The sequence below is a fragment of the Mirounga leonina genome, unplaced genomic scaffold (assembly GCF_011800145.1).
Source record: "Mirounga leonina isolate KUSES-001 unplaced genomic scaffold, KU_Mleo_1.0 Mir_94, whole genome shotgun sequence".
In the NCBI taxonomy this organism is placed as follows: Eukaryota; Metazoa; Chordata; class Mammalia; order Carnivora; family Phocidae; genus Mirounga; species Mirounga leonina.
Genome location: NW_023270855.1, coordinates 14,407,294 through 14,420,267, shown reverse-complemented (window position 1 = coordinate 14,420,267; position 12,974 = coordinate 14,407,294). Strand labels below are relative to the sequence as shown.

The 12,974-nt window shown below is 36.8% G+C and overlaps 1 pseudogene; it reads right to left on the bottom strand.

The window, feature by feature from the left end:
* Positions 1-866: 866 nt before the first annotated feature.
* On the bottom strand, positions 867-1,089 carry LOC118005467 (annotated as a pseudogene).
* Positions 1,090-12,974: the final 11,885 nt, after the last annotated feature.

Sequence of the window (12,974 nt, the reverse complement as noted above, 5' to 3'; positions counted from 1 at the left end):
ACAACCCAATTTAAAAGCTGTGCAAGATACTTGAAGAGGAAATTGACAAAAGAGGATATCTAGATGACCTTGAATATATGAAATGCTACTCAGTCTCATTAATAATAAAAAATCACAGTGAGCTACTACTACACAATTTATCAGAGTGGCTAAAATTAAAAAGAATACCAATTGATGTGTAGCAAGAGAAATGTTTACATAGTGCTGGTACAGGTATAAAATTTGTGCTGCCACTCTGGAAACAGTTTGGTGATATCTACCAAAGTTGAGCATATGTATATCTATAGACCCAGAAATTCTATTTGTAAACATATACTCATAGAAATTCATGAATGTAACAAGTGACAGAGACAAGGATATTCATGGCAGCATATTTTTGTAAGTCTTTAACTGTAAACAGTTAACAGAATAGACAAATATATAGTGATATAGGTCTACAATGAATATATAGCCAAAAAAAAAAAAAATGAACAAACTAGTTACAGGACTAAAAGCTAGATGAATCTCATAGATATGTTCAAAAGAAGCCAGACAAAAATGTTACATACAATATGATTCCATTTATATAAAGTTCAAAAACAGGTAGACCTAATCTACACTGTTTAGTTGATGTAATCTTACATGGTAAAACTATTAAGATAATTACAATAAATGTCAGGAAAGTGATTACCTTGGGGAGAGCAAGAAGGGGAAAGCAAAGGGCTTCTTGAATAATGACAATGTTCCATTTCTTTCTTTTTTTTAAGTTTCACAAATGTACTTTATTTCTTCAATCATGCTGTGTTTTAATGGGTACACAGTGCTTTTACTTGGCATCAAGTATGAGTAGGTTTTGAAACAATTCAGTTTTATACCAGCTGGGATAGTTACTGATTTCTCCATTCCTTTGGGGTGATTCTGCCAACAGGGACAGGTTCCATTCTGTTTCAATTTGTGTTGCTGTATATGCCCACACAGTAACACAGAAATGGCTTGACTAGATTATACAGTATTATCATATTTGTCAGAGAAATCAGGTGTCTGTTTCTGGTGGCTCTGCCTTGCCATTGTTTGCTGAATGCTTCGAACTCAGAGACAACTTAGAGCATTTTTTGGCCATGGGAAACATTATGAAGCTGAAGACAGAACACTAGCAACTGCAGCTGTTGGTTTGCTACAATTTTGTGCCAAGTCCCCTTGCAAAGAAGCAGTGACTCATTTCTTGATGTAGGTAGAAGATACATAAGTTTTTCCTTTATAATAATTTATTAATCTTAATTATTTTTATGTATCTTCAATATATATGTTATATATCACAGTTAAGTACATTTAAAAATGTTACCAAATGTCAACTGATCTATGCAATCTAATGCTACAGGTGCATACCCTGTAGCACCCCAGGGAGGTCTCTGGAGTCAGAAGCCTGGGTTTAAATTCCAGGTCTTTGCTAAGAGATGTGTGGACATAGGTAAATAATTTAACTTTTTTTTTTAAAGCCCCCAACATGGGGCTCAAACTCATGACCCTGAGACTAAGACCTGAGCCAAGATCAAGAGTCAGATGCTTAACCAACTGAGCCACCAGGCACCCTGAATTTAATATTTTTAACTCTTTATTTCTTAATGTATTCACAGGATGAAATTAAATAAGTGATGCAAAACACTTAGCAACTACTTGGTATATCAGGTAAGTTCAATTTTTAGTTATTCACCTAGAAAAATGTTCCCAGTGTGAGCCAAAATCATACCTTGGCAGGACTGGTTTTATTTCACACCATTCTCTGACCAGTGCTTGCCTCTTTAATATTGCTGTCTAACATGGTTAGTGATAGAAATGGAGATAATCACAGTTAAATCACGTGAAAGTTGTGGGTGCTTTACAGTTTTGCAGTCACTGCCCAACAGATGGGCCCCTAGATCACTTGGCTCTGATAGCCAATAGGGCTTGCATCCCTTAGTCCCACAGTATTATGAGAAACAAAGAAAAACACATTAATAGGCACAGGAGCACCCCTCTGTTGCTATAAACACAGGCCCATCACAGAGGGGCAGACAAAAAGTACCTCTCTGAGTATCTTCCTTAACTACATACTTTTCCCGCTGCTGCCTGAGGATCCAGCTTCCAACCAGTGTACGTTTAAGTTCTGAATGTGATCCTCCCCTTTGAGACAAAGACAGATTTTGGCATACCCTCAAATACTAGGAGTCACTAAAAACAAAAAGAGTGGCTTGGAAAATCACAAAGGTTTGAGAGACAACCAAGAACTCAGGCTGGGCTGATAGATAAGGATCATATCCTAGATGAGAATACTCCATCAAGACTGGGAGAAGTGACTGTTCTATCTAATGCATAGAAATCAACCCAGAGAAGTCAAGAAAAAAGAAGAAACAGAAAAATTTATCCCCCAAAAAGGAACAAGAGAAAACTCCAGAAACAAACCTTAATGAAATGGAAATAAGTGATTTGCCTGATAAAGAGTTCAAAACAATGGCCATAAAGATGCTTACCGAGATCAGAGCAATACATGAACAGTGAGAATTTCAACAAAGAGGTAAAAAATATAATAAAGTACTAAACAAAAATCATAGAAATGAATAATACAATAACTGAGCTAAAAAAATTTCAGTAGAGGAGTTCAACATTAGACTGGAAGAAAGGCTCAATGAACTACAAAACATGGCAGAATTCATCCAATCAGATAAGCAAAAAGAATAAGAATAGACAAGAGAGAAGATAGCTTAAGGGACTATGGGACACCATAAAGCTGACTGACATTTGCATTATAGGGGTCTCGGAAAGAGAACAGAGAGGGAAAGGGGAAGAAAGCATACTCAAAGAAATAATGGCTAAAAACTTCCTTAACCTTGAGAAAGACATTCAAATCCATGAATCCTTGAAGGTTGCAAATAAGATGAATCCAAAGAGACCCACACTGAAACAGTGTAATTAAATTGTCAAAAATTATGGCTAAGGACAAAATCTTAAAAGTAGTAATAAAAAAAGAACTTGTTATATATAGAGAAATCCCTCTAAGGCTTAGTCAATTTTTCAGCAGAAACATTGCAGGCCAGAGGGAGTAGCAGGAGTACTTGGAAGTAGAACCACAGGGCTGGAAGAAAAATACTGACAACCAAGAATCTTCTACCAAATAAAGTTGTCCTTTAGAATTGAAGGAGAGACAAAGAGTTTTCTAAACAAACAAACAAACAAACAAACAAACCTAAAGGGGTTCATTGGACTGGCATTATGGACTGGCAATGGATTGGCATTACAAGAAATGTTAAAGGTAATTCTTCAGTTTGAAAGAAAAGGGTATTAATAAGTAAGAGGAAAACAAATAGAAGTATAAATCTCCATTGGTCTATGTGTCTGTTTTTGTACCAATACCATGCTGTCTTGGTGATCACAGCTTTGTAATATAGCTTGAAGTCAGGCAATGTGATGCCCCCAGCTTTGTTTTTCTTTTTCATCCTTCCCTTGGTGATTCAGGGTCTTTTCTGGTTCCATACAAACTTTAGGATTTTTGAAAAATGCCAATGGTATTTTAATAGGAATGGCATTGAAAGTGTAAATTGCTCTGGGGAGGATAGGCATTTTAACAATGTTTACTCTTCCAATCCATGAGCATGGAATATTTTTCCATCTTTTTGTGTCTTCCTCAATTTCTTTCATAAGTGTTTTGCAGTTTCTAAAGTATAGATCCTTTACCTCTTTGGTTAAGTTTATTCCTAGGTATCTTATGGTTTTTGGTGCTATTGTAAATGGAATTGATTCCTTAATTTCTTTTTCTACAGTTACATTGTTAGAGTATAGAAATGCAACTGATTTCTGTGCATTGATTTTGTATCCTGCCATGTTGCTGAAATGCTGTATGAGTTCTAGTAATTTGGGGGTGGAGTCTTTCAGGTTTTCCACATAAAGTATCATGTCATCTGCAAAGAGGGAGAGTTTGACTTCTTCTTTGCCAATTTGGATGCCTTTTCTTTCTTTTTGTTATCTGATTGCTGAGGCTAGGACTTCTAGTACTATGTTGAACAATAGTGGTGAGAGTGGGCATCCCTGTTGTGTTCCTGATCTTAAGGGAAAAGATCTCGGCTTTCCCCCATTAATAATGATATTCACTGTGGGCTTTTCATAGATGGTGTTTATGATATTGAGGAATGTTCCCTCTATCCCTATACTCTGAAGAGTTTTAATCAGGAATGGATATTGTATTTTGTCAAATGCTTTTTCTGCATCAATTAAGAGGATCATATGGTTATTGTCTTTTCTTTTATTGCTGTGCTCTACCACACTGATTGATTTGCGAATGTTGAACCACCCATGCATCCCAGACATAAAACCCACTTGGTCACTGTGAATAATCCTTTTAATGTACTGTTGGAACTTATTAGCTAGAGGCTCCAGAAATGGACCCTCAAGTCTATGGTCAACTAATCTTTGACAAATCAGGAAAAAATATCCAATGGAAAAAAGTCCAATAAGTGGTGCTGGGAAAATTGGACATCTACATATAGAACAGTGAAACTGGACCATTCCCTTATGCTATACACAAAGATAAACTCTAAATGAATGAAAGACCTCAATGTGAGACAGGAATCCATCAAAATCCTAGAGGAGGACATAGGCAGTTACCTCTTTGACATTGGCCACAGTAACTTCTTTCAAGACACATCTCCAAAGGCAAGTGAAACAAAAGCAAAAATGAACTTTTGGGACTTCATCAAGATATAAAGATTCTGCACAGCAAAGAAAACAGTCAACAGAACTAAGAGGCAGCCTATGGAATGGGAGAAGATATTTGCAAATGACATTACAGATAAAGGGCTGATAGCCAAGATTTTTAAAGAACTCAAACTCAACACTCAAAAAACTAATAACCCAGTCAAAAAATGGGCAGAAGACATGAACAGACACTTCTCCAAAAAGACATACAAATGGCTAACAGACACATGAAAAATACTCAACATCAGTAGCCATCAGGGAAATACAAATCAAAACTGCAAAGAGATACCACCTTACACAAGTTAGAATGGCAAAAATGAACAAAACAGGAAACAACAAATGTTGGTGAGGATGTGGAGAAAGAGGAACACTCTTACACTGTTGGTGGGAATGCAAGCTGGTGCAGTCACTCTGGAAAACAGTATGGAGGTTCCTCAAGATGTTAAGAATAGAGTTACCCTATGGGGGCGCCTGGGTGGCTCAGTTGTTAAGTGTCTGCCTTCGGCTCAGGTCATGATCTCAGGGTCCTGGGATCGGGCCCCTCATTGGGGTCCCTGCTCTGCAGGAAGCCTGTTTCTCCCTCTCCCACTCCCCCTGCTTGTGTTCCCTCTCTCACTGTGTCTCTCTGTCAAATATATAAATAAAATCTTAAAAAAAAAAAAAAGAATAGAGTTACCCTATGACCTAGCAATTGCACTACTAGGTATTTACCCCAAAGATACAGACATAGTGAGAAGAAGGGGCACATGCACCCCAATGTTCATAGCAGCAATGTCCAGAATAGCCTAACTGTGGAAGGAACCAAGATGTCCTTCAACAGATGAATGGATAAAGAAGATGTGGTATATATACACACAATGGAATATTATTCAGCCATCAGAAAGGATGAATACCTACCATTTGCATCAACATGGATGGAAGTGGAGGGGATTATGCTAAGTGAAGTAAGTCAATCAGAGAAAGATAATTATCATATGCTTTCACTCATATGTGGAACATAAGCAATAGCTTGGAGGACCATAGGGGAATGGAGGGAAATCCAAAGGGGGAGAAATCAGAGAGGGAGATGAACCATGGGAGACTATGGACCCCAAGAAACAATCTGGGGGTTTCAGAGGGGAGGGGGTCGGGGAAGGGGTAATAGGGTGATGGGTATTGAGGAGGGCATGTGCTGTGATGAGCACTGGGTGTAATTAATGAATCATTGAACACTACATCAAATACTAATTATGTACTATACAGTGGCTAACTGAACATAAAAAAAAGAAGTATAAATCTCACTGGTAAAGGTAAATAGATAATGCACAATATTTTAATGTCATAACGGTGGTAGGTAAATCACTTATAAAGCTGTATGAAGGTGAAAAGACAAAAGTATTAAAAATATCTATAACTATAGGGGTGCCTGGTGGCTCAGTTAGTTGTTTACCTTCAGCTCAGGTCATGATCCCAGCGTCCTGTGATCAAGTCCAGCATCAGGCTCCCTGCTCAGTGGGGAGTCCGCTTCTCCCTCTCCCTTTGCCTCTCTCCCTGCTCATTCTCTCTCTCAAATAAATAAAATCTTAAAAAAAAATCCATAACTACAGTAAGTTGTTAGTGGGAGCACAAGGTAAAAGATGTAAACTGAGACATCAAAACATAAAATGTGTGTGGGGGGGTGGGTAGTAAAAATGTAGAACTTTAATATGCATTCAAAGTTAAGTTGTTATCAGCTTAAAATAAACTAATATAAATATAGCATATTTTATGCAAGCCTCATGGTAACGATAAAGCAAAAACCTATAGTAGATGCCCAAAAGATAAAGAGAAAGCAATCTAAGTAGTATACCATTACAGAAAATCATCAAATCAAAAAGCAAGAGACAAAGAGAAGGAGAGAAGAAGGGAACTATATGACAGTCAGAAGCAATGAAAAAATGATAATGGTAAGTTCACACCTATTAATAATTATTTATTGATATTATTTCAAATGTAAATGGACTAAATTCACTAATCAAAAGGCATAGAATGGATGCAAACAGCTGACCCCAAAAATTCATTCTATCCAAAAGCAGCAGAATACACATTCTTCTCAAGTGCACATGTAACATTCTCCAGGACAGATCATACGTTAGGCCACAAAACAAGCCTTAATAAATTTAAGAGGATTGAAATCACATCAGGCATCTTTTCTGACTGCAATGGCATGAAACTAAAAATCAATTATGAGAATAAACCTGAAATATTTACAAATATGTGGAGATTGAACAATATACCAGTGAACAACCAATAGGTCAAAAGAGAAATCAAAAGAGAAATAAAAAAATACCTTGGGATAAGTGAAAATGGAAATACAACATACCAAAACTTATGGGATGCAGAAAAAATAGTTCCAAGAGGAAATTTACAGCAAAAAAATGCTTACATTAAGAAAAAAGGCTGTTTCCATAATTTGGCTATTGTAGAAATTGCTGCTATAAACAATAGAGTGCATGTATCCCTTTGAATTAGTATGTTTATATTCTTTGGGTGTGGAATTGCAAGATCGTAGGGTAGTTCTTTTTTTTTTTTTTTAAAGATTTTATTTATTTATTTGAGAGAGAGAGAATGAGAGACAGAGAGCATGAGAGGGAGGAGGGTCAGAGGGAGAAGCAGACTCCCTGCCGAGCAGGGAGCCTGATGCGGGACTCGATCCTGGGACTCCAGGATCATGACCTGAGCTGAAGGCAGTCGCTTAACCAACTGAGCCACCCAGGTGCCCCGGGTAGTTCTATTTTTTTAAAAAAATTTTTTTAGAGATTTTATTTATTTGACAGAGAGATAGCAAGAGTAGGAACACAAGCAAGGGGAGTGGGAGAATGAGAAGCAGGCTTCCAGCTGAGCAGGGAGTCCAATGCAGGGCTTGATCCCAGAACCCTGGGATCATGACCTGAGCCGAAAGCAGACACTTAATGAGTGAGCTACCCAGGTGTCGCCAATCCAAACACTTTTAAAAAGTGCATTTTCTTTAGATAATTCTATAGTTGGTATGCACTTCTTAGGAGAAAGTACAGTTTTAAAAAGATGATAGCTTCACAAAAAATATATCATGTATATAAAGTAATAAATCCACCAGTTTCTATATAGCATGACCATATGACTAAAGATAAATTGCTATCTTGAAATCATTATTTTAAAAAATGAGCCAAGCATGTTGGCTGGTTTCTGGTCCCCTTTGTAGATTTGCTGTCAATTATATCTGAAACAGGCTACAGGATATACCATGTGAGAGACAGTGGGGAGGAACTGACTTGGAAAATCAAGACAGTCATGTTCTAGTCCTTATTTGGCCCCCAGTTAGTCAGCCTAGGCAAAACACCCTCTGAAGGCCTTCACTTCCTCATTGTTCTCTAAGGTTCTTTCCAGCACTGTAATTCTAAATTGACTTGACGGCTCATTTCAGATGATATAGCATTGTTTACATTAAATCACTTCTGGTACATGTTATCAGGAACTGTCCACACATGAAGTCTGAATCATTAAAATGTTTTACTCCATAGTTTTCAAGCCAGAAACAGTAATTTAGAGCAATAACATTCCAATTTTTTAAAATCAAAATAAGATGACCAGAATCATTAAACTTAGTATTCACAGCACTGAACCTAGAAAAACGTGTATAATTAATAGAATGTTAAAGCCAAAAGAGCATATGACAGAGAGAGAGAGAGACTGAGACTTCTTATGAAGTGTTTCAATGACAATTACTCCATAACAACTGTGTACTCAGGATTTGTGGACATAACATTACAAGCTGGGGGGAAAATCCAGCCCAAATGTCAAATCATGGAGCCAGAATGATTCTGAATTTCCTAAAGACACATTCTGAGAAAGAAACAGAATTCTCCCCCATTTCCTCATCCCCCTGTCCCAAAGGGGAGAATGTAAAATTGTGCACATCTTTGGTAATATTTTAGAAAAAATGCCTACATATAAAGACAATTAAACTTAACATTTTCTCTTCAATTTGTTTTTTATAGCAGACATGTTAATTTCATTTTGAACATGGTATGCCAAATATCCTGAGCTCCCAGGAATAAAGTCATGTAGCTGTTACCAAGTCGTTCACTGGATAATTCTGAGGAGGGAATTACATCTGCTTTTCTGTAACTGGAGTCCTTATAAAATGCTTTTCTGTGCTTTTGGATAATTCTTTTTCTTGATCTGTTGCTAGTTCATTGCTTTCCCTAAAGGCCTTTATTTCATTTGGTGTTACTTCATCATGCTTCTCTATCAGAAAATGTTAGTCTTGTTCCCAAATAAAACTACCAAGTTTTCTTCTTATTTCCCAGAACTGCCTCAGTTCTTGGCCCACGCTGCTGCAGAACCAACACTGCTGCCCTTGAAACATGGCGATTGGGTAGTCCTATTTTTAAGGAATCTCGATACTGCTTAGCCCAAGTGTCCATTGACTGATGGATAAAAAAATAAGTGGTATATAAATACAAGAGAAGATCACTCAGTAATAAAAAAGAATGAAATCTTATCATTTGCAATGAAACGGGTGGAGCTAGAGAGTGTTATGTAAGCGAAGTAAGTCAAAGACAAATACCATACGATATCACTCATATGCAGAATTTAAAAAACAAAACATGAGCAAAGGGGAAAATTGGGAGCAAGAGAGGCAGACCAAGAAAGACTCTTAACTACAGTGAAGGAACTGATGGTTACCAGTGGGGAGGCTGGTGGAGGGATGGGTGAAACAGGTGATGGGGACCGAGGAGTGCGCTTGTAATGAGCACCAGGTGTTGTATGGAAGTACTGGATCTCTGTATACACGTAAAACTAATATTACACTAGTATGTTAACTAAATGGAATTTAAATAAAAATTTTAAAAAATAAAAAAGGAAGATCTCAAATGAATAACCTTACACTTCCAGGAACTAAAAAAGAAAAAACTAACCAAAGTGAGTAGATGGAAGGAAACAACAAAAATCAGAGCAGAAATAAATTAATTAGAAATTAAAAGGACAATAGAAAAGATCAATAAAAGCAAGAGCTAATTTCTTGGAGAGATAAAAAAAATAGACAAACTGTTAGCTAAATTTTCCAAGAAAAAGAAAGAAAAGTCAAATAAAAATGAAAGAGAAGACATTACAACTGACACCACATAAATGCAAAGGATCATATGGGACCAGTATGAACATCATGAATCATGATGTTTAAAATAAAATCATGAAGAGAAAATATGAACAGATCAATTACCTGTAAGGAGATTGAATCAGTAAGCAAAAACCTTCCAACAAACAAAAGTCCAGGACCACATGACCTTACTGGTGTATTCTACCAAACATTTAAAGAAGAATTAATGACAATCCCTCTCAAGCTTTTCCAAAAAAATTGAAGAGGGAATATTTTCAAATTCATTGTACTAAGCAAGAATTAACCTGATACTGTATATCAATTCCTATACCTATTTATCTCAAAGAATATTAAAACCAGGATATCAAAGAGATATTTGCACTCCCATGGTCATTGTAGCATTGTTCACAATGGCCAAGATATGCAAACAATCAAAGTGTCTGTCAATGAACCAATAAAGGTGTGATATGTACATACCCTTCCACAATAGGATTTGTTCAACCTTGAGAAAGAAGGAAATTCTGCCATTTGTGCCAACCTGGATGAAACTTTAAGGTAGTACACTAAGTGAAATAAGTCATATAGAGAAAGACAAATACTGCATGGTATCACTTTTAAGTGGAATCTGAAAAAAAGTCAAACTCAGAAAGAGAAAGTGGAAAAGTGGTTGTCAGGCTGGTGGAGGCGAATAGGAAGAGGTTGGTAAAATGGTACAAACATGCAATTGTAAGACAAAGTCTAATAATCTAATGTATAAGATGGTGACTGTAACTGATTACACTGCATTGTATAGTTGAAATCTGATAAGAGAGAACTTATATTTTCTCACACACACATAAAAAGATAAATATGTGAGGTGATGGAGGTTTTTTTTTAATTATTATGTTATATTAATCACCATACATCATTAGTTTTTGATGTAATGCCCGTGATTCATTGTTTGTGTATAACACCCAGTGCTCCATGCAGTACATGTCCTCTTTAATACCCATCACCAGCCTAACCCATCCCCCAACCCCCATCCCCTCTAGAACCCTCAGCTTGTTTCTCAGAGTCCATAGTCTCTCATGGTTGACCTCCCCCTCTGATTTCTGCCTAATTAGATTGGAGAATCCTTTGTAGTGTGTGTGTGTATATATATATCTATAGATATATATATCTATATATATCTATATATATATATCTCAGATGTGTACTTTAAACATCTTACAATTCTATTAATCACTTGTATCTCAATAAAGGTGGAAATGTTTAATGTCAGATGATATTATGATTTATTCTTCACAAGATAATAATTGTTACATGTCTTATTATTTAATTGTTGTTCTGGGCATGATATATTGACCAAGGTGCCTTTGCTAACTTTTAAAAGCAAAGAAGTTCTATAACTTTCATGGAGAGTATTAGTTAGATTTAAAAGTAGCTTAGAAACTTATCCTTGACCCCCCCAAAAATATTTATCTTCTTGATCTGGAGTAAGCAAAATCCTTATATGGAAGTGTACTGTGGGTACAGCATGCAGGGCTACAGCCTTATTTCACGGCAAACAACTTAGGTCCTTGGTTTTTTGTTTTTGTTTAATTAAAGCAATCAGAGACAAATGGTAGACTGGATGTAAACTTCATAACTTTTTAAAATAAAATAAATGCTGTCAAAGACATTTCAGATTTATGTTAGCCCACTGTAAGCTAAGACTCCAGTACTGTGAGGGGCAATCAATACTTTGCACTTTTTTGTTCTTACAGATTATTTGGCAAATAAGTTTGAGGTGCAGCAGACAAGTGATAAAAAGAAACAATCCCAAATGGTACAGATTGAATCAGAAAAACAGGAAGGTTCTCCTTCATGAACTCAATATTGCTGTTCTCCTGTTGTGTTGATCATTTGCTTCCTGATGTTGCAATACAGGGAAGAGTGTTGCCCTGATGGGGGATGGTTCCCATTCAGCTGTTCTGGCCATTTGGAGCAATACTCAAGGTACAAAGCAGCAGCTCCTCAGTAATGAGAAGGCAAGATGGGTAATGCTCCACTGGATTCAACTTAACTTCTGGATAACAGTTTATCTGTTAACATTACATGTACCCTTTTAGAGAACACAATCATAATGAGCTAATAGTTTTAACAATGTAAATCTTGCCTTTTAGCTTAATCAGGAGCTCCCTGAAGGCTCAAAAGTTTTGTATTTGTCATATGGCATAGAACAGTGCTGGGGATAAAGAATTTTTTTACCCCTCTAACCAGATAGCTAGACCCATTTTATTTTCCAAAAGTATTTAAGGTGGCTCCAGGCAATATAGACATTCCATAAATACAATTATTTAAACCTGTCTCTGCTTTTAGATAACAAAATGTAACCTATGTCTTTTTCTGTACAAATTTTGACTAAGTCCTCAATACCCAGATCAATGGATAAGCATACATTCTAAATAGAGATGCTTGATAATTCTCTGTGAGAATTTAACAAAAGATAAAAAAAAAAATCTAGGACTACCTCCCCCATCTAAGCTGGAAAAAAAAAAAGGGCTAGAGACTGGTGGAAGGGGTTTTATGAAATAAATTCATGTGAGGGGAGAAAGGTTGGAGGGAATTACTTGCTATTCTTTCTCTTTCTTAGTATTTGAAGCATCTTTGAGAAGGGCACCTTGTTTATTGACTAGAACTGCCCATTGTATCTTACAGAAGGAAGGGGGTCAGCAGTTTATTTTTGCACCATTTGGGGAGGCAGACAAAAGTGAATTCTTGATAACCAAGTGAACTCATCCATGCTGAGAAAATGTTAGTCAATATCTGCCTGCCTAAGTGTGGGGACCTCAGAGGATAGAAACTGTGGGTATACCACTGGAGGGGGTGTTCTAAAGGTCAGCTGGAGGATCTATCAATTGGGTCAGAAGTGCCCTTTGGGATCTCCAAAAAGCACACTCAGGAATCCCACAAAAGCCAGAATTTGGGTGACTGCCAAGACAGAATTTGACAAGTGAGAGAGAACTACAGACACAATAAGCTGAGTAGATAAGCCTTTACTTCTTTTCCTTTCATCCTTCTTTCACTCTTTGTCTTCTCCTTTCCCCTTTCCAAAAACCCTATTAAACCAATCTTTGAAGATCTAGAGCCTAAAAAAAAGAGAGTTGAGCAAGGAAGGAACATGAAAGAACAGACAGACCCCTTTTTCTTC